Source organism: Kogia breviceps, chromosome 2 (genome assembly GCF_026419965.1).
Source record: "Kogia breviceps isolate mKogBre1 chromosome 2, mKogBre1 haplotype 1, whole genome shotgun sequence".
NCBI classification, from domain to species: Eukaryota; Metazoa; Chordata; class Mammalia; order Artiodactyla; family Physeteridae; genus Kogia; species Kogia breviceps.
In genome coordinates, this window is record NC_081311.1 from 201,138,307 (window position 1) to 201,161,539 (window position 23,233).

The 23,233-nt window shown below is 50.9% G+C and overlaps 1 protein-coding gene across 20 annotated transcripts in view; it reads right to left on the bottom strand.

Moving 5' to 3' along the window:
- The window catches only part of KIF1A (kinesin family member 1A), a 90,339-nt gene extending 70,532 nt beyond the window's left edge, over positions 1 to 19,807 (bottom strand). For all 20 annotated transcript variants that reach the window (XM_067027340.1, XM_067027338.1, XM_067027337.1 and 17 more), the window contains exon 1: positions 19,670 to 19,807. The gene's annotated coding sequence lies outside the window, so the exon portion shown is untranslated. The remainder of the gene's footprint in view (positions 1 to 19,669) is intronic.
- Between the last annotated feature and the right edge of the window lie 3,426 nt (positions 19,808 to 23,233).

Sequence of the window (23,233 nt, forward strand, 5' to 3'; positions counted from 1 at the left end):
TCTGGGACTTCCAGCCTCCAGACTGTGAGACAATACATTTCTGTTGTCTAAGCCCTCAGTCTGTGGTACTTTGTTACGGCAGCTCCAGCAGAGTAGTGAAGACCCCGAGACCACCATCCCCACCCAGTGAACATCCAGGACCTGCCCCCCTCATGCCACCATCAGGCAGGAGGCCAGAGGCTACCCTCTGGGAGAGTGAGGCTCGGCCCAGCCTGGAGTTCTGAGGACCAGCTGAAGGCGGGCGTGAAAAGCCCAGTGAAGATGCCCGGTAGTGGGACCCCCGCCTCCTCCTCCTGCCGCAGGGCCCCCACCTGCCGGCTGCCAGGGAAGAGCGCAGGGTTCTCTGCCGGGGAAACTGAGCAGGACCAAACCCTCTAGCAAGCAATACAGAGACTCAAACAAATAGAAAAGGAACACAACAGAAAGAGACAAAGCAGGAAGAGAAGAAAAAAAATGTTAAAATACCTTGTAATTAATATCCTCAGAAAGAAAATTTACTCACCCATGAGCAAGGGAAGGATGCTTTTTTTAAAAGGACCATTTAATGAATAAGAAAGAGTCCTTGGAAATTAAGACTATGAAAACAGAACCTTCAAAAGTAAATAAAATACAATTAAGTAATTTTCTGTGTGAGGAGAGAAATAAAATTTGGGGATCAATGAAAAGAAACTATTAAAGAAATAATTCAAGAAAACTTCCCAGCACAGCCAGTCATGAGTTTCCAAATTCAAAGGGTCTACCTACCCCACCTGCTATAAAAAGTCAGAAACCACAGCAGACTGTGAAATTTCAGAACCTCGGGGCTAAAGGGAAGATTCCAGAAGCTTCCAGAGAGAAAGGATGGAGACTCAGAATGGCATCAGCATCTCATGGATACCAGATGAAGAAACACTTTCAAATTGCTGAGGAACTGCGACTTTCGGCCTAGAACTCTGAGTTCAGCCACACCGCAACCGGGAGGGAGGGTGAGAGGAAGACCCAGAAGACTCTGCAGGAGGCTCGAACCTGTGCTCCAGCAGGTAGCTGGCGGGGCAGACGTGGGTGCGGACCCAGCCCGGAGGATGGTGAAGGGGTCCCAGCAGGACCCTGGGGCTGCCTCGAGGGGGGGACGTCCCTCATCGGAGGGCAACGGAGGGGACCCAGCCGGGGAGAAGACGGGGCTGCAAGGCGGGAGGTGGTCTCCCCGCGTGGAGAAGCATCCGTCGGAGGGTTTGACGAGAGATCAGTGACGACCCCAGGCGTTATATTATCACTCATTCCTGATACGATGTTCTTCAAGAAAGAAAATATAAGCAGAGTGCACTCCTGAGAGCAGCAGGAAAGATGTTCACTAGCTCTGCTGGTGTAAACACAAAATACTAATCAACGCACAGGAAACACAGCAGGAAGACGGGGAGAGGTGTTGCATGTGGCAGGGTCGTTAGCAGTACGATGGGGCAGAAAAGCTGACTCTGTCCCTGTGGGATCTAAACGGATCTGACAAAACCAAAAACAGACTGTGGAGGGTGAGGCCCGGGCGGGGCTGCTTCTCCGGTGCAGACTCACAGCCCTGACGGTCCTGGATGCCACGTCTCCATATGTTACTCAGGAAAAATTTTAAGAACAAACAAAAGGGGAAAGCCAAGAGGGAACCCACGGTGTGGCCAGGCTTGGGGTAAGTGCCCGAGGAAGGAGGGCAAGGGCACGGCCAGCGTCGGCCACCACGGAGTGAGCCTCTGCACGCGGCTCCACTCCCTGGGCCTGCTTGGCCACCACCCAGGTGTGAATATGAAGCTGACCCTCACGTCCACTTGAAGGTCACACTCACGCGGAGGCGGCGCCCCTCCAGCCCCCGAGGACGCAGGCCCCGGGCAGGCTCCATAACAGGTCTGTGCCGGCTCGAGAAGGCTGTCCCTCCCTGGGCTGGAAGCCCACGGGCCCAAGATGAATGGACAGAGCGGTGCCCACGAGACTCGGATGAGCCGGGGGGGTGATTCCACGGCACACTGAGGTTCCATGACATCTCCCCTTCTGGAAAGGGAATCTTCTGCCTCAGTCTCCCTGCCTGTAACTGACACCCTCAGGAGAATCTGGCCCAAAGACCCCCTTCTAGAATGGGGCAGGGACCTCTGTGCATGGACCCCAGGACCAAGAGCCGGAGAGGCCTGCAGAGACCCTCTCTCTACAGATGGGGGAGGGCATGGCCAGGGCTGAGGTCAGGACTTCACAGGGCTGTGAAGTCCCAAGGCCAGCTCCTAGGCTCCCCAGAACTCCCCAGAGCAGGCTGGACACGGAGCAGGACCGTCCCCTCAGGCTACACAGCTCTTCCAGAGGCTACAGGGAGAGAGGGAAGTGCCAGACCAGCCAACAGCTGAGGGCCAACGGGTTCAGGACACGGGCAGAAGCCCAGGTGGGTGGGGGCAGAACTCCGGGGCTGGAATCACGCCCAGTTCCCCCCACAGCCCCTCACAGCCCATGTGCGCCCTCATCTACACACCATGAATGTTTTTTCCAACACTGTTTCACCTTCTTACATCCATGAATGACCATCCAGGGTGGACTGGAGGACGGACCTCTCTGAGAATCCATGTTTCTCTACGCTGGAAAATCTTTGCCCTTTCGAAATTGAGAAAAGCCTTAGGACATTCTGGCTGGAGTAGGAAGCGTAGGAACAAGGTCATGAATTCTCGGTGAGAATGCAAACCGGGGTGAGATTTCTAGCAAGCCTTTAGCAACAGGCCTTATGCCTTACAAATAAAGGCCGTATCCTTTGAACACGTGATTCACAAGTGCCGAAATAGGTAATAATTAGAAACGAAGAAAATATTTATGAAAGATGTTCAATTTGACATTGCAAAATGTTCAGTTCTCCTCAGATTTAGCTATATTAATTCAGCGCAATTCCAATAAGCAAAATATTCCAACAGGATTTTCAGTGGAATTTGGCAAGTATTTGGAAGAGAGTTTTGAAAAATAAGAACAAAGAGGGGGAGGAGCATCCCCTACCAGCTACCATATTTACTATAAAGCTACAATAACTTACAAAGTCTAGTAGTGACACCAGAACAGAGAGGTCAATGGAAAAGATGAAGCTTGGCCACGGACAGACACACACACACCCACACACAGACAAATCCAACATATCATAAAGCAGCATTGCAGGGATTGGGTAAGATTGGTATCGGACAATTGGCTATCCCATGTTGAAAAATAGAGCTAGAACTTTATCTTGGAAAGTGTCACGAGAACACATAGGAGACTCTGCTTATGGCTCTGGATAGCAACTATGCATTGACACCAAGCATGAAAAACAAAGGAGGACTGGTGCGTCCAGGTGTCGGAACGGCTGGTGGCAGAGGGCTGCTCCCTCCCCTCCGTGCAGAACTAGAGGAGCTGCATACAACTGTTAAATCTGTTTGAAGGTCTAGGAGCTACAGAAGCCACACAGACAGACAGGCCAAGATTCCAGAGATGGGGCTACCAGGGCAGGGGAGGACTTTCCCCAGCACTTTCTCCCTGAGCGTTTTGCATTCTGGTCACGGGCTCGAGGCTGGGAATCTAGAGTTTTCCCAGGCAGAAAGCCGTTGCTGAGGGATGGAGAACCTGCAGAGCTTTTTGGTCAAGAAAAACAAAACTTGAGAGGTGAAGATCCCAGGAGAAAGAAGCAGAGACTTAAGCCGAACAAATGGTCAGTTCCCCCCTTAAGACATCCGCCAAACTCTGAAGGCACGAGGGGCGGAAGTTTAAAACTCAAGTAGAAAAAGCCTCTGGAAATCAAAGAGAAGTCTTGCACGGTCTCAGGTGCCAAGGAGTCAGAGGTTAGAGTTCTGGGTCCACTGGGAGGAGGGGCCACAGCAATCACGCCAGGGTCTGATTTGAAAGCCCTGAAAGGCACAGAATCGAAAAGCAGGGCAGAACCACAGGTAGGCTACACCTTATCAGACTGCAGGCAGCCCTGACGCAGCTTGGTCTCTCGCTAAATGAGGGACGACCCTCACTCCATCTGCCTGGAAGAGAGAATCTGAGCCGCCTGGAGCCTCGAAGATGCTCATTCATAGGCAGCGTCTGAGGATCAAAACTCACAAGTCAGGAAAAGAGACAGGGCTGTATCAAAACAAATTGGGAAAGAAAGGTAAAAAGAAAACAAACCTACGTATGATCCAGATCTAGGACTTAACCAAAAGAGGACTTTAAAATCATCATGACTTATATGTTCAAAATAAGAGAGAAAAGGATGGAGAAAATAAATGGAAAATGGAGAATTTTGCAAGAGGATTTGAAACTATAAAAAAGAATCAAATGGAAATTTTAGAACTGAAAATACAGTAACTGAAATTAAGAACTGAAGGATTAGACACATCTGAAGACAGTGTTCACGAACTGGAGAACAGGTCAACAGAAAGTTAAAGAACAGAGAAGGGCTTCCCTGGTGGCGCAGTGGTTGAGAGTCCGCCTGCCGACGCGGGGGACGCGGGTTCGTGCTCCGGTCCGGGAGGATCCCACGTGCCGCGGAGCGGCTGGGCCCGTGAGCCACGGCCGCTGGGCCTGCGCGTCCGGAGCCTGTGCTCCGCAACGGGAGGGGTCACAACAGTGAGAGGCCCGCGTACCGCAAAAAATAATAATAAAATAAAGAACAGAGAAAGCAAAGAATGGAAAATATAAAACTGAGAGTCAGAGAAATACAGGACACAGTGAAGTGGTCAAACATGCATGTAACTGAAATCTAAAAGGAGAATAATGTAATAGGAGAGAAGCAATACTTTAAAAGATAATGACCACTAATTGTCTAAAACTACTGAAGTATATCCATCCAGATTCCAGAAGCTCTGCAAACACCAAGAAAACTACACCAACGCACATCATAATAAGACTGTCGAGTACCAACGATGAAAAGAAAAATCTTAAAAGCTGGCAGGAAAAAAAAGACCTTTAAAGGAACAAGAATAAGATTGACAATTGAGGACTTCCCTGGTGGCACAGTGGTTTAAGAATCCGCCTGCCAATGCAGGGGACAAAGGTTCGAGCCCTGGTCCGGGAAGATCCCACATGCCGCAGAGCAATTAAGCCCATGCACCGCAACTACTGAGCCTGTGCTCTAGAGCCCTCAAGCCATAACTACTGAGCCCACGCACCACAACTTCTGAAGCCTACGTACCTAGAGCCTGTGCTCCGCAACAAGAGAAGCCACCGCAATGAGAAGCCTGCGCACCACAAGGAAGAGCAGCCCCTGCTCGCCGCAACTAGAGAAAACCCGCGTGCAGCAACTGAAGGACCAACGCAGCCAAAAATAAAATAAATACAATAAATAAATTTATATTAAAAAAAGATTGACAATTGATTTCTCAACAGAAATGATGGAAGCCAAAAGACAGGTTCTAAGGTTTCAACGTTAAGTAGAAAAGTAATCATTTATATTAGACTGTCAAGGATACTTGTTTCAATTGCTAGGGTAACCATCAAAAGAGCAGAGAAAGAATGTATAACTAATAGGTTAATAGCAAGATAAATAGAAAAAATTTTAAATATTTTTTTAATCCAATAGAAGGCAATAAAGGAGGAAAAACAGAACAAAAAAATGTCAAATGGAAAATGAAGATTTAAGACCGTAGATAAAAGCTCAAGTCAATTAGTATGGACCATTACTCCAAGTCAAACGTTACAGTTGTCAGAACAGACTTTTTTTTTAAGTTATAGTCTGTTGACAAGAGACATCTTTAAATAAAAAGACACAGAGAGGTTGAAAATAAAAAGATAAAATTTTTTGGTTTTCCTATTTTTTTTTTGAAGTGGACCATTTTCAAAGTCTTTATTGAGGGCTTCCCTGGTGGCACAGTGGTTGAGAATCCGCCTGCCGATGCAGGGGACACGGGTTCGAGCCCCGGTCCGGGAAGATCCCACATGCCGCGGAGCGGCTGGGCCCGTGAGCCATGGATGCTGAGCCTGTGCGTCCGGTGCCTGTGCTCCGCAATGGGAGAGGCCACAACAGTGAGAGGCCCGCATACCGCAAAAAAAAAAAAAAAAAGTCTTTATTGAATTAGTTACAATATTGCTTCTGTTTTATGTTTTTTGTTTTATTGTCTTTTTTGGCGAGGCTTGTGGGATCTTAGCTCCCCGACCAGGGATCGAACCTACACCCCTTGCATTGGAAGGCGAGGTCTTAACTACTGGACTGCTAGGGAAGTCCCTGCTTTGCCTATTCTATCAGCTACTGAAAAGGAAAAATATCTATCATGCACATCCTTTTAAAACGCCCATGGAACATTTACTAAAATGAGCCATATGCTGGTCATAAAGTAAACGCTAACGAATTTCAAAATTAAATTCATTAAATTCATAAAATTAAATTCATATGTTCTCTTACCACAGTAGAATTAGGCTATACATCAATACCAAACAAAAAAGCAGTGATTAAGAATCGCCTGCCAACGCAGGGGACACGGGTTCGAGCCCTGTTCTGGGAAGATCCCACAAGCCACGGAGCAACTAAGCCTGTGTGCCACAACTACTGAGCCTGCGCTCTAGAGCCCGCGAGCCACAACCACTGAGCCCGCGTGCCACAACTACTGAAGCCTGTACACCCTAGAGCCCGTGCTCCGCAATAAGAGAAGCCACTGCAACTAGAGAAGCCCACTCACCGCAACAAAGAGTAGCCCCCACTCACCGCAACTAGAGAAAGCCCTCGCGCAGCAACAAAGACCCAACACGGCCAAAAATAAATAAATAAATATTTTTTAAATAACCCAAACCTACAGGCTCTAGACTGTTTGGACATAAAGCAATACAATTCTAAATAACCTATGGGTCGAAGGAAAACAAAACTCATTGACTATTAGAAAATATTTTGAACTGAATAATGAGGATACGACATATCAAAGCTTGGAGTGCAGTTCACGCAGAACTCACGAGGAAATGTACAGCTTTAAGTCATGGGGGTCGAGGTGGGGAGTCCTTCACAGCAGTCCCAGGTGAATCCAGAACCCACTGTCCCCCAGGGAGCCATGGGTTTGCCAGGCGGACCTTCAGGACTTGAAGGTTTGCCTTGAGAAGGACCCAGTGCACGTGAACCAGCAGCTGAGGCTCTGCCAGAGGAGGACTGTCATCTTGTTCAACCCTTAACCCTGGTGCCAGCAGGAGATGCCCAGAGATGTCAGGGAGGAGGCTGGATGTGAGCATTTGAGGAGGGGTCAGGGCAGGAAAAATGCATCGGTTGCTTGTGAGCACTGACACTCTAAGTCATGGAGATGGACGGACGAGGTCAAGGAGGGAGAAGGGTTAGAAAGGAAGAAAGAAATGGGGAAGGAGCAGGTGGGGAGAATTCTCAGGAATCTAGCTGCTTCTCTAGCCGACTTTGGACCCGTCTGCCCAGGGCAGCTGGGGGCCCAGTTCCTGAGCCTTGTGAGGACGTCCGCGGGCTGCTTCCCAATTTCCCTCCGTGCCTTTGGCTTTCCTGGACCTGCTGTCAGTTACCACATGGGTTCTGCTTTTCATTTTCCAAAATGTGGTTGCAGAGCCTTGTCTTCTGTTTTTTTATCCTTATGGAAGCATTTAGGTCTTTCTTTAGTTTACCTCTACTGTTATTTCAATGGCATTTAAGGAGGGAGAGAAGATAAATTAGAAATGATGAACCAAACACTAAATTCTATATAATTCTATTTATGTAACTTCTGAAACAGGCCAAAAATGAGCAGAATAGCACATTATTTAGCAACCTAGAGCTAAATAACAACAGTAACAACAACAACAAAGTAACAACAGCAGCTAAAGGGAGTTGAAAGAGGCTACGGATAGAGAGCAAAAACTGCTGATTTTCTAAATGAGTTTTGTAGATACATTCGACTCTTCTAAATAATGTTCATATTTTACCTAAAAAGAATTATTTTTAAAATAATTACCAAATGGTTCAGGGAAAGAGGAAGAGAGAAAGCTAGCTCACTTTTAGTTGACAAGCACTGTTGTGCATGAAAACAAAAATCAGTTTCGCTCATTAAAATTAGTATTTCAAAGCTGATGAGGGGAGAAAGGTGATTGAGAGACTCCCATTTCTGGCAATATGATGGATGAGATACCTTCCCATTAGAAATCACCTAGAAATCTGGGATAAATAACAAGCATCAGAATAAAAGAAGAGAATTCTGGAAAAGCGGGGGGGGGGGAGCAGGGGGAGAAGAAGGAGGCGCTGAAATAAAAGTGGGGAGCCCATCCCACAAGCCCACCCAGAAGGAAGCTGCAGGCATTTGCTGAAGCCAGAAATGCAGAGAATTGGGTTTCACCTGCTGAGTGGGGGGATGGGAGACATAGCCTCAAACACAGGCAGTCGGGACTGAAAACAAATGTCACAAAAAGTTGGATCCTGCAAAGTTACAGCCCCCGTGGAGTGGAAGGCTGGGGAAAGCCATCTGCCGTCAAAGGGATGTGGGCATTGGTCTGAATGACTCTCAGCTCCATGTGGTGAGCAAGCCAGTGCTTCTGAGAATTTGAGGCCACAGACCTGATCTCATGCAGGTTTGCACGATCAGGGAAGCCCAAGGTTGAGAAATTAGCTCAGAGTAGGTCTCAGGTGTTTACAGACAAAGCACCTCACAAAGGCAGATACAAATCCTCCTCGGAAATAGCTTCCTACCCTTGGGGTCCCAGTATTCCCAGAGATGAAGATCAGTCAAATAGGAGCTGATGGTGAAATATTACCCAACATAAGAGATGAAATTCACCATGAGAATCAGGAAAAAAAAAAAGGAAAAGAAAACCAGAATTAGATCCTCAAGGACCTCAGATGTTATAATTGTCAGATACAGATTATAAAATAAGTGCACTTAAAATGTTTACAGAAATAAACAGGAATGGGAAATAACGCAGTAAAATGCAGAACTTTTAGATATAAAAATGTAATCCTTTAAATTTTAAAACTTAGCAGACATGTTAATCAGCAAATTAAACAGAGCTGAACAGAGAATTAATGAACTGGAAAATATGTCAGAAAAAATTACCCAGAATGGCCCCAGAGAGACAAAACGATGAAACCATAAAACAAAGGTTAGGAGTCATGCAACATGGAATAATTCATTAATTTACCATGGCAGTTTTAACACACCTCTCACTAACTGACAGATCAAGCAGACATGTAATTAATAAGGATGTAGAAGATTTGAACAACATAATAATCATGAACTAATGAACATATGTGCTCCCTTGCCCTCAAAAATTAGAGACACACTTTTCTAATACATAGGGAACATTTTCAATATTTTACCTTGTAGTAGGCCATAAAGCAACTCCTAATAAATTTCAAAGACTCTGTATCAAATGATCATGTAATTTGAACACAATTAAATTAAAAATCAATAAAAGATCATTAAAACCCATATGTCTAGAAATTAAGAAAAATAAACTTTTAAATAACACACAAAACAAAAAATCACTACAGAGTTATAAATAAACTTAGTAGTAAATGATCATGCAAATACTACCAGCAAAATTTACAACACTTCCACATCCAGCCATGAAGGAGTTACAAGGACCATACTTAACCTCCCACTGTAAACAACAACTAGCAAACTGGACAAAATAGAAGAAAATGACTGTTTTCAGACATGGCACAAAAGGCACTGAGAGAAGGGAAACATACCAGTCTCCCTTCCCTCCAGTCACTCCAAATCTTCCCAGAGGCAATTTACAGACCTCATTTGGGAGGTGAGACCCAAACAGCTCAGCAACTCTGATGAGTTGGGGAGATGGAAGTCAGAGTTTGGGTAGGTTGCAGCTGCTGGAATCTGTGGGTTAGAGTTCTGGAAAGGAAACAGTTGCTCAGTAATAGAGCTCCAGAAATCTGCATAGGGATACCCCTGAATCTTTGTAGACTACTAGTCCATGCCCATGGACTGGACAAAGAAGACTGAAGACTGAAGAATTCCCAAAGCTCACACAAAGTCAGAAGACATCTGTGCTTCCACCAGCCAGAATACAGTTCTCTTGATCCCTCCACCCCAGGCCCCCAGACATTCAGTAGAGACCCCAAAGAAATCATACTTTAGTGTGGGCTTAACTATTCCCAAAGTGAAATCTACCCTAGAGCAACTCTAAAAAAGCATAAAATCAGGGCTTGAAGGATCAAATAAGTCCTCAAGTAATTTAACGGCCTGCCAAAACAAAGCCCAACATTCTTTACAGGAAGAAAGCATAATTCAGATGCTCCACATGTAGAAATGTCTAGAATTCAATTTTTAAAATTACTACACATGCCAAGAAGCCAGATAAGATGACCTATAACCAGAAGAAAACTTTGTCAGTAGGAACTTGAATTTTCCTACAATCATTAAATAAATTGATTCAATAGTTTAAAATATTAACCACCAAAAAAGTAGAAGACTCAGATACTTTTTATGAGTTCTAGCATACATACAAACCCCAGATATTTCCAATCTTATACAAACTATTTAAGAGAACAGGAAAAAGAGAGGGAAACAGAGGGAGAAAGATTATATCCCCAACTCATTCACTGAGGCTAATATGACCTTGGCATCAAATTAGACAAAGAACATTGGAGAAATGACCAATTTCACTGATGAACATAGATAGAAAAGTTCAAAATATTAACAAGAAAGTCCAGCAGAAAATAAAAAAGATAATGTAGTAGGTTTATTTCAGGAATACCAGTATGGTAATATAATGCATGGCTTAACATTAGGGTATCTATTAATACAATTCACCACATATCAGATTAAAGAAGAAAAAGGCCAAATGAGGTCCTCTATAGATACTGAAGAAGCAGTCAGTCATTTTCTTTCTTTTTTTTTTTTTTTTTTTGTGGTACGCGGGCCTCTCACTGTTGTGGCCTCTTTCATTGCGGAGCACAGGCTCCGGACGCGCAGGCTCAGCAGCCATGGCTCACGGGCCCAGCCGCTCCGCGGCATGTGGGATCTTCCCAGACAGGGGCACAAACCCGTGTCCCCTACATCAGCAGGCAGATTCTCAACCACTGCGCCACCAGGGAAGCCCAGTCAGTCATTTTCAAAATCCATGTGTGATAAAAGTCTTGGCAAAAGAAGGATAAAACTTCTTTAATCTCATAATAGGTATCTAGCAAAAATCTACCCAAATACCACACTTAATGGTGAAATAGTAGGAACATTTCCTTTAAATTCAGGAACAAGTTCCAGATGCCTGCTGTCACCACTTGTATTCAACATTGTAGCAGAGGTTCTTGCCAGAGTGATAAGGCAAGAAAAAGGAATAACATCGGCAAAATATGGGTTGGAAAAGAATAAAACAAATTGTAATTATTTGAAGACTATTTGCTTATCTACACAGGAATCAAGAGAATCCAGAGACATATTATTTGAATTAGTGGGAAGGGTCAGCAAAGTTGCTAGGAACCAACCATGTTAGTATGCACTAGAGACAAGAGTTGAAAAATATTTTTTAAGGTGGCATTTAAAAAATAACCAAAAGTATAAAGTACCTTCATAGGAATAAATGTCACAAAGGATACATACAACTTTTATGAAGAAAACTTTTAAACTTTACAAAAACATTATAGAAATCTAAATAAATGAAGAACTACAACCTGTTCATGAAAAAGAAATTTAAATGTCTTAAAAATGTTTATTTCCACCCAAATGAATCAAAACATTCAATGTAATTTCAAATGAAATCACAAACAAGTCTTTTCGTGAAACTGGACAGATTGCTTCTAAAAATTTATATGGCATAAGATACTACAAATACCAATAACAAGCTTGAAGAAACACAAGAGGTAGAAGGCAATAGGCCCCACTGAAAACAAGACTTAATATAAAGCTGTAGTAATTAACACAAGGTGGCTGGGACAAGTAAGCCATCACCATTGTAACAGAAGGGACCCCGGAAACAGAAGTGCACACACAGCCCTTCTGACATCTGACAAGGAGGCTTTACAGGCTGATGAGGAGAGAAAGGGGTGCTGAACCAGTGATGCTGAGAAAACAGGTGTCATGGAATGAATGTCTGTGTTCCCCCCAAATTCCTATGTTGAAACCCTACCCTCCAGTGTGATGGTGTTAGGGGGCGGGGCATTTGGGAGGTTATAGGTCATGAGGATGGAGCCTCATGAATGGGATCAGTGCCCTTATAAAGGTCCCAAGAGAACTTGCTCCTTCTCTCTGCTCTCAGCCATGTGAAAACACGGTGAGTCAGCCACCTGCAACCTAGAAGAAGGCTCTCACCAGAACCTGGCCGTACCGGTACCGCACAATGCTGCACCTGGACCAAGCTCGTGCCCTGACCTTGCACTTCCAGCCTCAGAGCTGTGAGAATTAGCTTCTGTTGTTTTTAAGCCCCCCACTCTGTGGTATTCTGTTATAGCAGACTAAGACAGACTAACACAACTGGCCAGTCATACAAAATTAGATCCCCCCCCTTTTTTTTTTTTTTTTTTTGCAGCACGCGGGCCTCTCACTGTTGCGGCCTCTCCCGTTGCGGAGCACAGGCTCCGGATGCGCAGGCTCAGCGGCCACGGCTCACGGGCCCAACCGCCCCGCGGCACGTGGGATCTTCCCGGACCGGGGCACGAACCCGTGTCCCCTGCATCGGCAGGCGGACTCCCAACCACTGCGCCACCAGGGAAGCCCCTAGATCCCTTTTTATTCCAAAACAAATTTCATGCAGACTGAAGACCTAAATGTGAACAACAAAGTTTTGGAAGAAACCGAACACCGTATCTCCATGCTCACCTTTAAGAAGGATTTCTAAGCCCGTGGAAGACACCAAAAGGAAAAGTCCAGGCATCAAGATACCATTGAAAGGGTGAAGAGAAGCCCATCCACCTGGAGATGTCTGTAGCACATATGATCAACAAGGATTCATGTGCAGAACTTATAAAGAACAGGCAAAATCAAAGAAAAGAGACACAAAAGAAAAAATGGGCAGAAAGCTATGAACAGGCAAATTACAGGACAAGATACTCAACCACAGTAGTAATTAACAAAGTGTTGTCTAAAACCATACCCAACAGATCACAACATTAAAACGTCCGACAACCCTGTTATAAGGATACAGCAACAGGAACTTACAGATCACCTGGGAGAAGTTCATTGGTTCAACCGCTTTGAAAACAACACGGCAATTTTCTAGTAAGGCTGCAGACCACATGGCCGGCAGGTGTGCAACTAGAGATGCTGTGCATGAGCCCAGGAGTCGGAAGGGAGGGAAAGGAGACGCCTAAATGCCCCGCAGCTGGAGACCAGTCAGTCATACAGGAGCTCCATCCAGACATAAAAGTGAATGAAGCGACCTAGGGAATCTCACAAACACGGTTCAGGCAGCAACGTGCAGACAAGTAGACACGGTGAGATCAGCCGGTAGAGCCTCACACTCCCGGCAACACTACTGAGAGCCCAGGGGCAAATGATGGAGTTCTGAGAATGCTGATGCCGAATTCAGGGTGGCAGGGAGACCCCTGGTCAGGGGTCCAACCGACTGGGGCCAGGGCCTCAAAGTGGACCTCCAGGATGTCGGCAGCGCGGATGGAACTCTGCACGCTTCTGCGGCCCCATGTGCAAAGTGGGTAAGACAGGCCCTCCCCCGACTCCATGAGGATTAGGGGAGCGGGGGCCTCCGGGGGCTCTAGGCTGAGGGCTCATGGACCCAGCGGTGGAAAGGAGTGGGGAGTGAGGCTGAAGAGGGGGCCCTGGGGGCAAGTCTGCCTGTGGAACCACCGCTTCGATGGTGAAACCCTCACCCCTTTCCCTGCCCCCTCTTCACAGAGGACCATGGCTTCCAAACCCTCAGGCAAAAGGCAGGAGGCTCTTCCCTACAGAAACGGAAGAAAACACCAGGCAAGAGTGAGGTCCTCGACGTGCACTCTGGTGCTGGGGGCACAGCTTGGCATCCGGCTCCCACACCTTCGCCTAGAGCAAACCTGCCACCGGGCACCCCCCATCCCACACTCGGCTCAAGTCGGAATCCCACCCAGATTGCAGGAACCCTTCCACTGCCCAGCAGGCCTCCCAATGGCTTCAAACCAGCAGAAAATAAGCCCTGTGAGAAAGAGGTAAACCACAAGCAAAAACAAGCAAACCAACAAAAAACCTTTATAAACTTACTCAGAATGTTTCAAGAAGATGCTACAATTCTCAAAACAAGAACAGGATGCTATGAAATGGGAACACTTAGAGACAAGGAAGATGGTTCTTTTAGAGATAAACAGTGTAAAGGCTGAAACACAAAAGTTCCCCAAAGAACTCGAAAATGAAGTCCAAAAATTGTCCAGAAAATAGGACATGAACGAGGAGACAGAATGAGAGAAAAGGCCAGAACACAGAAGACCAATGCCTGAATTCAAGGAGGAAAACAGAAAAAATGCAAGGGAAGAAACATGAACAGATGAAAGAATAGAGCTTGTCTTCAGCTGAAAGGTCCCACTGAGCACCAGTAAACACATAAACCCACACGTGACCCAACCGCACGGACGGTCAGCGGTCCGCAGATGAAGAAAGCATCCTAAAAGATTTCATGGAGGAAAGTCGAGTTTCCGACAAAGACTTCTCGTAGGTGACCGTACGCAAAAGGTGACGATGACAAAGGCTTCAGAGGGATTTACCAACAAAAAGTGCCCCCAGACAAAGCGTCGACCCAGCGTGAGGACAGAGCAAAGACACTCTCAAGAAGCCAAGGACTCATCACCCTTTTTAGGATGTCACACAAGGATGTGCTTGAGCCAAACAAGACAGGAAACTAAGAGAGCAGCAGCTCCGGGGCCCAGCGAACAGAGAATCCAGCCCAGGGGATGCAGCAAGCAGCAAGAGGGAGGTGGCTTCCGGGGCTGACAGCGCCAGGAAAGAGGGGACTCAGCAGAAGAGAGAATGTGATTGAGAAGCTGGGGGAAGGTGAGGATGAAAGAAATGCATTCAGTACAAGAAAGGGACAGCTGAGATCGCCCACCACGTCACTGCTTGTCCTGGAGCTGCCGCCCTCCTGGGCACGGCCTCGGCCGTGGGATAGACCTGGCCCCAGAAGCAGGTGGAGACCGAAGACCAGATGACACTAGCAGCTGAGTCACCCTCTGCCCCAGCCCCATGACGGCCCCCCAGAAGCATGGTCCCCACTGACCCACAGGCCTTGAGCCTTGGTGACCAAGCCCTGCCCCTCACCATACTGGCTTGAGCTGATGACAGATGGGGAAGGAAACTGAGGACTACCTGAGTGTTACTTGCAGGGCTGAGACTGGGGTGGGGGGCCAGGACTCCTGACACCCCTGACGACAGGCCAGAGGCTGGGCTAGGGGAGGGGGCCTGCAGGGAGCTGGGCCTACAGGAGCAGTTGAGGCATCCCCACCCTTATCCCAGAGCTGCATTTCAGGAGCCCTGGCAGGCCCTGATGGAAACACAGAGACACACAGGCAATCCCCACCCCTGACAGAGAGGCAGCTGCTCGCCCAGGGACCACAGGAAATGAACTTCTTGGGCTAAAGCCACAGGCCCAACAAGGAACCAGCATTTGCTGAGTGGCCACTGCGTGTAAGGCACTGTGCTGGCACGGGATGGGGTGGCAATGGGGTGGGGGCGGGGGGAGCAGAAAGTGCTAGAAGAGCAATGTTTTTGGAGTCAGAGGCAGCTGGGGTGGAATCCCAGGTCCTCTGACGAGTCACAGACTTTCTCAGGAGCCTCAGCCTCCAAATCTGAAAAATGGGTGCAATGCCACCTGCGTGTTGAGGTGTTGGGAGTGCGGACAAGGGGGCACACGGAGGTGTGCAATGCAGTCTGCCCCTGATCAGTGTTCACTTCCTCCTCACTGACCCCCAAACTACCTACGTGGGGTGGGGTGGCCCTCAGGGGTGCTTACGGCAGGCTTCAAGGTGCTGGCAGCACTGGAGTGGGGCTGGAATCTCACAGTGGGGGGTTATGTGGAGTGCTCCAAGGGAGAGAGGATGAGGCCGGAACAAGCCGGGTGAGGGCTGCAGAATCTGTGTGTGTGTGTGAGAGCGTGTGTGTGATTGTGTGTGTGTGAATGTGTCAGTGTGTGTGCATGCGTGTGTGTGAGTGTTGTGTGAGCGCGTGTGTGTGTGAGCACGTGTGTGTGAGTCTGTGTGTGTCTGTGTGAGTGTGTATCCGAGGAGTGGCTCCAGTCAGCCCAAAGGGCCAAGTGGGGAAGGATGAGGAGAGAGAATAGGAGGCCAGGGCTGGGGGGTCCTGGCTCCTCCTCCCCAAACCCCAGGGAGCCCTGAAACCCAGGTAGAGGGAGGGGCAGGGGGGCATTTCCCCACCCCCCGGGCTCCTGAGCCGGGGATGAGGAGGGGGCGGGGGAACCAGGGCTCAGCAGGCGCAGACACAAGGACAGGATTAGGAGATTAAATCCAGCGGAGGCATTAGAGAGGCAGCAGGCAGAAGCGGGACCCAGCCACCCAGGCGGTTGTCCTTCCCAGTGCCAGGGGTGACACCTAGGAGGCTGCAAGGGGAGCGGCTTCCGGCAAGCAGGGGGGCAGCTGGGAGGGAGCAGGCTCAGGGTGGTGTGTGTCGGGGGAGGGCAAAGCCCGCAGGAGGGGCTGGGAGAACCCCGGAGGGGTCAGGAGGCTCCGCCTCAGCTGACCGCTGACCTTGACCGTACCCTCCACCCTTCAAGGTCTCCATTACTCTGGGCTGGGGCGCTGGGGGAGCCTGGGGTCAGCCAGTGCCCCTCGGCCCGGAGCCAGGACCCTGGTGGTGCTCAGCAAACCTGCTAGAACAGGTGCGACGGGGAAGCACACCTGCCATCAACCCCATCCCCGCCCCCTGGCCTGGGCCTGCCTGTGCAGGGTGAGGCCAGGTGGGAAGAGGTCCATCAGCTAACCGGACAGAACAGAGCACTGAGCAGGCCCAGCAGCCTGGCGGTGCCCCTGGGCACCCTGGCAGAGCCGAGAGGTTTGGGGGAGGGCACGGCCCAGCCCCTCCAGCATTCTCCGAGGTGCTCCAGGGTACGGGTCAGGGGAGACAGCAGGAGTGGCACACCTGGGTAGGGGTGGAGAGCCCGGTCTTTGGGGCCGCAGAATACTGAACGGGGAGCGCTCGAGGGAGCACGTGGGACTGGGCAGGAGGGCAGCCACGCTCTCATCCTGGGGGTCACTCGCTGCCAGTGACCCCTGGCCAGCCACTCTCCATCCCAGGGGAGGCAGCCCTGGACCCTCCAGACTCACAAGGGTCTCAGGTCTGAAAGGCTTGGCAACCCTGAGCACAGGCCCTGGTCAGCCTTCCACGGGCCCCAATCCTGGGACAGCGGGACCCCATGAGAATATCCCCCCACCCTGCCACGCCCAGCTCACCCACCGTGGCTGGCCTGTTTGAGCTGAATGGGCCTGTGCAGACGGCCCCATCCCTTCCGGGCCTTCTCCTGAGGCTGTGCCCCCCATCGCCACCTCCCACCCGTGTCTGTCCCCCACTCCCAGTCCCTCCCCCGACCCCAACCCACCCTCCACAGAACCCACGGGAGGACTTCCCTGCTCTGCGTCCAAAGGACATGGTCAGCCCTGGGTCAGCGGTGGTGACACCAGGGGGACTGAAGTGGGACCAGGCTGGGTGGCTGGGCCCCCTGCGCCCAGTGAGTCTGGGTGTGTGAATCCCGGCTACGCACCACCCCTGGGCTTTAGGCAGAGCCTCAGCTTCCACCTGGCCATGGCTGGTCCATCGGGAGGCCCCGGGACAGTCAGTCTACGGGCCGCTCCAGTGGGGGGAGGCGGAAGGGAGGACACTTAGTAGGGGTAGCAGCCAGTGGGTGGACATGCAGCAGGCATCTGGCGGGCCCTCCTCAAAGGGGCCCTCCCTGGGAGCCTTGGGGTGGAGGGGCCCTGACTCCACACCTGATCCGCCCTCGGTCCTGTGGACCGCACCCCACAGGCAACTCCCTGCTCATCTTCAGATCCGGGCATAGCATGGGATGGAGTTTCTAGTCCCTTCCCTGGCTTTGACCCAGTACCCTCACCAGACTTCACACCCAGGTAGAGACTGACTGTCCCCTCCACCCCGTCTGGGTCTCTCAGCCAGTGGCCTCCTTGCAAGCATCAGCCCCTGAAGGTTCGTGGATCTCGACCCCAGCCAAGTGCAGTCCTGAAACCTAGACCTGGCCCCGGCCCCGGCAGCATCCTTCACCGTACACTGCAGACACTGCAACCCACCGGAAGTGCCACACCTGCTTCATTCCTGACTACCCCCATCCCTCAGGCTCAGCTAAGGCGGGGGGCCGACCACACCTGCAAAATGGCCGCCGCAGGTACAGCCCCAAGCCCCCGCTCCAGACCCCAGAGCTTCCCTTCAAACCTGCAGCAGCTCTCTCAGACCGAGAGGGGGGTGGGCACGGTTGCCCCGGTAAAGGGCCCTCAGCCGGCCCGTGAGCAGGGAGAGGGTGGGTTAGGTGTGACTGTCCTGCAGAAGCGCGCGCTGGGTGTCGCGCTGACTCCCCCGGGCTAGGACAGGGACAGCCCTGCGCCGCAGGGGCCTCTCCGCACCACCTCCTCTCCGCAGCCGCAAGATCCAATCCTTTGCTCTAACAGGCCTTTATCCCAGAAATGCAGGCACCCCTGGGGGGGCGGCCGCCCGGGGAGGGTCCGCGGGTCTCGGTGGGAGAGTCCCTTTTCCCGGGAACGTGGGCGCGCATCGGGTCCGCGCCGGGGCGATGTCGCGCCCGCGCCAGGCACAGGCCCCATGACTTGGCATTCCCTCCTTCCCCTCCCCCTTCCGCCCCTGCGGCCCGAGGTCCCCCAGCCCACCCAGCGCCAGGCGGACTGCGGACCCTCCCTGCCCGCCGCCAGGGCTGCGCGGCAGGTTTGGAGGGGAAGTAAGGGCGAGAGGCAGCTTAAAGGACGAGCGACAGGGTCTAAGCTGCAGTGTCCCTGTCATCCGAGCCCAGGCGCCTGGGGAGCGCCGCCAGCCGAGACGTCGCGGCCCCGCAGCCCCCTCCTCTCCTGCAGGCCACACCTGTTACTGGGGCGCTGGCTGCGTGGACGCAGGCCGCGTCCGCAGGCGGCCCCTCCCAAGCCGTGGGTCTTTCTGGAAGGGAGAAGGGGTCTCTTGGGAGGAGGACGCGAATTGGGGTGGGGCGATGGGCAGGCTCGGAGGTGCGCACCGAGCCGGCGGCCCGGCCCTCCCGCCGCAGCCCCCGCCCGCCGGTCTGGCTCCGGGCTCCAGCATCCGCCCTCCCCCACTCCGGGGACCAGGGCCTCTGCTCGCGCTCGGCCGCCCCGAGTGCCCTCCCCTCCGGCCCGGCCGCTGCAGTCGCGCCCCCTCCCGGATGCCCCATCCGCATCCTCTCGCCCTCTCTCCATCCCTCCCCTCCCCCGCCGGTCCGGTCGCAGTCCCGGCCGCATCCCGAGGAATGGCTCCACTCCCGGGGAGGGGAAGATCGGGGGAGGAGGGGTGGTGTCTCGAGAGGCAGCCAGCTGCCTGCGCCCTCCCCGTAACGACCCCCGCCCACCCCAGACGAGAGTTCCCCTGCAGCCGGGGCCGCATCGGAGGGGCCTTTCCAGAGGGCCCTGCCCAGCTGCTAAAGAAGGGCGGACACCCCTGAATTTGCACCATTGTTCTCCGCGGGGACGGGGGAGGGTCGGGGGAAGGGAAGGGGCCGCGCGGCGCCAGCGCCTCTGGCCGAGAAGAGGACGCCAGCGCAGGGCGCGAGCTCCCGCCCCGGGGCGCAGTCGATGCAGGTGCAGGTTCTGGACGCGGGGCGCGGGAGGCCCGGAGAGCCGCTGCCCTACCTCTCCGGCGTCACTGGCGGCGGCCCGGCATGGGCGCGGGCTTGGGCGCGGGTCCCCGAGCGCGGAGCTGCTGCGCCTGCCGGGCTGCTCTCGGCGCTCTGACGGCGGCACCGCGTGACGGCTGCGGGCCCCCGGCCCGGCCCGCCCCGCGCCCCTCCCGCCGCGCTGGTTGGCTGCGCGCGGCGCCCAAGCCCCAGCCGCCAGCTGGTTTGTCGCGCGGGGAGAGGGACGGGCGTCGCGGCTGCGGCGGGGATGGGGCTGGGGCCGGGCTGTGACATCACCGCCGACACCGCGGTGCGATAGGTGGGGGAGTGGGGGACCGACACCCGGGCCCGGACGCGCCGCCCCCTCCCCTGGCGCAGCCCCGGCCCCCCGCCCCGCCCCCGAATTTACCCCGACTCGGACCCCTTTCAAGTGAAACCACTAAATCTTCACCTGCCCCACCCGCGATGCCAGCAGCACAAACGCATCGACGCGGAGGGACAAAACACGGTGGCCTCCCTCCTTGCACCATGGAGGGGCTGTCAGGGGTGGTAGGGATACTGACTTCTAGGTGTAACAGGTGAGTTTTTCAGTCGCGCCTGGCGTCTGGGCCAGAGCCCTGGAGGGAGACCAGAGCATCGCAGACACAGCCCTCCTAGCAGGGATGGTGCAACCGGCCGGCCAGTGGACCTGCCGCTTCTCCTCCCGCCATGCCTCGGGTGGAGACCCCCGCCATGCCCTCGCCCCACTTCTCCAGGTCGTCAGCGCCCCCGTCCTCACACCCTGTTTCTCCAGCTTAATTTCCTTGGACCAAGTCACACGCGGCTCTCAGTCCACACCGGCAAACGCCAGCCTTTGTCAGTCCCCCAGCCGGAAAGCAGGCCACCAGGCACGGACTGGCATCTTTGCGTGCCACCGACCTCCTTCCGCGCACCCCCTTGCTGGGCAACTTTGACAACGCCTCTGGCCAGCTCACGCACCGGAACTGCGGTGGGTGCGGTGACGTCCTGCCGCCCGGAAGCCGGGCCGCCGGGACCCCCTTCCCACGCAGCCCCTGCGCCAGCCTCCTCCGCATCCCCAGGGCCTCGGTGGCGTCGGGCAGGTGCCAGGCGCTGCCCCCAAGGTTTACCCGGTTAACCATTTACTCCTCACACAGTGCAGTGAGGGAGGTGCTTCAGCTCAGTTTGCAGCATCCGTGGGGCTTGTGCCTTGAAAGCAGCAAGGGCACAGACACAGACACTTCTGCAAAGGAGACCACCCTACCCTCCAAAGCCCCCCGTGTAGCTTCTGTTTTTCTATTCCCTGGCACCACCGGCATAAAAGAGAAGTTATTGTTCTTCCAAACTTTTGGTAGAAACAATAAAACTATGTGGGCCCCCCAGGGAGGGTGGATCTTTTATCCTTTCTATTTCCATCATAGCTATCTCTCTGGTCAAATTCTCTTATTTCTTGAGCCCAATTTGGCATTTTACACGTTTCTAGGAATTAGTCCATTTCACTGAGGTTTTAGAATGAATACTAGCATATTTATTCTTATACCTACTGTTTCTGTACTTATTTCTCCTTTTTATTCTGTATTTTGCTTATTTGCATTTTTCTCTTTTTAACATTTTCGAAGGACAAACTTATACTTTGTTAATCTTCTCATGTTTCCCTTTATTTCATTTATTTCTGTCCTTATCTATTATTTCCTTCCTTCTTGGTTCTTTGGATTTGATCCGTTGCTCCATCTTGAGGTAAATTCTTAGCTCATTTACTTGTAACTCTTGTAAATTTCTGATCTATTTAAAGCCAGAAAATTCCTTCTATAGCGCTGCCTTAGCTGGGTCTCACAAAATTTGAACATACAATGTTTTCATTATCATTGAGATTTAAATATTTCTTAATATTCCTGGTGATCTCCTTTTAAACCCAAACCCAAGGGTTACTTAATAAGGTTATTTATTTTCCAGTAGTGCTTCTTTTATTATAAACTTTTGTTACCAATTTCTAATTTAATTGCATTATTGTCTGAGAACATAGTCTGTGTTCCATAAGGATCCTGGCAGGAAGCAGATGACACACTCAAACTGAGCAGGGCTTGGTAAGGGGGGGTACTTACAAAGGTGTGGGTAGGAAGTAGGGAAACCACAGAGCTGAGTGACACTGTCTCCTGGTTGCCCCAGGGGTGGGGGATGGAGGTGCCCTGGCTAGGAGCAGAGGTCTCCGTTGAGGAATGCAGCCAGCCTGAGCACCCATCAGAAGGGACTTGGGGAAAAGACCCTGAACCTCACTCTCCACTCTCTGTCAGTGCTCCCTTTGGCTGAACCCACCCACTGACATGGTCTATGTAGGACAATCTCTTAGAGCATCGGGCAAAGGGGATTTAGAAGCACAAATGGAGGACAGCAGCCCAGTCTGCGTGTATCTCTCCTCTGGAACTATTGAGGCTTCTTTATGTCCTAACACATTGTCTATTTCTGTAAATATTCTACGTGTGCTCAAAAGGTTGTGTTCTCTGTATGATGGGTGTAAAGTTCTGTATGTATTAAAAAGTTCAGAATTATTAATTATATTGATCAGAATTTGGAGGTTTCTGCTGACGTTTGTCTGCTTGAGCTGTTAAATGATTATTTTTAAGTTAAAGTCTCCAGTTACAATTGTTGACGTATCTACTTTTCTGTGCAAATCTGGCAGGTGTTGCTTGATGGACACTGAGGCGGACTCTTAGGTATTTAAATGATTTTGATGGATCTGCATCATTATTCTGCAGACCCTTTCATCAGCGTGCATGCAATGTCCTTCTTCATCTGGTGCTGTTTTTTTCTGTTTGTTTGTTTTTGCTTTAAGTTTGAATGTCATACATGAAGAGGTCAATCCAGTTTCCTTTGGTCCATATTGGCTAGTGTGTCTTCTGCCAACATTTTTACTCTGAACTTTTTGTATCTTTAAGTGTATCTCTTGTAGGCAACCCATTGTGAGGATTTCAAAATCCAGACTGCTTCCACCTTTTACTTGGAATTTAACCCACACACATTTATAGAACTGTTATATTGAGACTTAGTTTTGCCATCTTATTAAAAATGTCCATTTATTATATATCAAATATATATATTATATATATTGTTTCCTGTTTCTCTTTGAGTATATATTCTTCTGGTGGTTCATCCTTATTCTTACTTTTATGGCAATTGCCCTTAATTTAAAACCCTGTTTCTTTCTTTCTTTTTTTTTTTTTCTTTTTCTTTTTCTTTTTTCTTTTTTCCCTACTCACCATCTGTTTGGTCACTTATTCCTCACTCCCTGGCAATAATGAGATTGTCTGGAATTACACAGTTCTGAGTTATTGTGGATATACTCTATTTCTTTTCTTTTGTCCTCACTTTTAAGACAATTAATACACGTTTTAAGAAACTTGGTCATCCTTATTATTATTATTTTTTTTTTGCTGTACGCTGGCCTCTCACAGTTGTGGCCTCTCCCATTGCAGAGCACAGGCTCCGGACACGCAGGCGCAGCGGCCACGGCTCACGGGCCCAGCCGCTCCGCGGCATGTGGGATCTTCCCGGACCGGGGCACGAACCCGCGTCCCCCGCCTCGGCA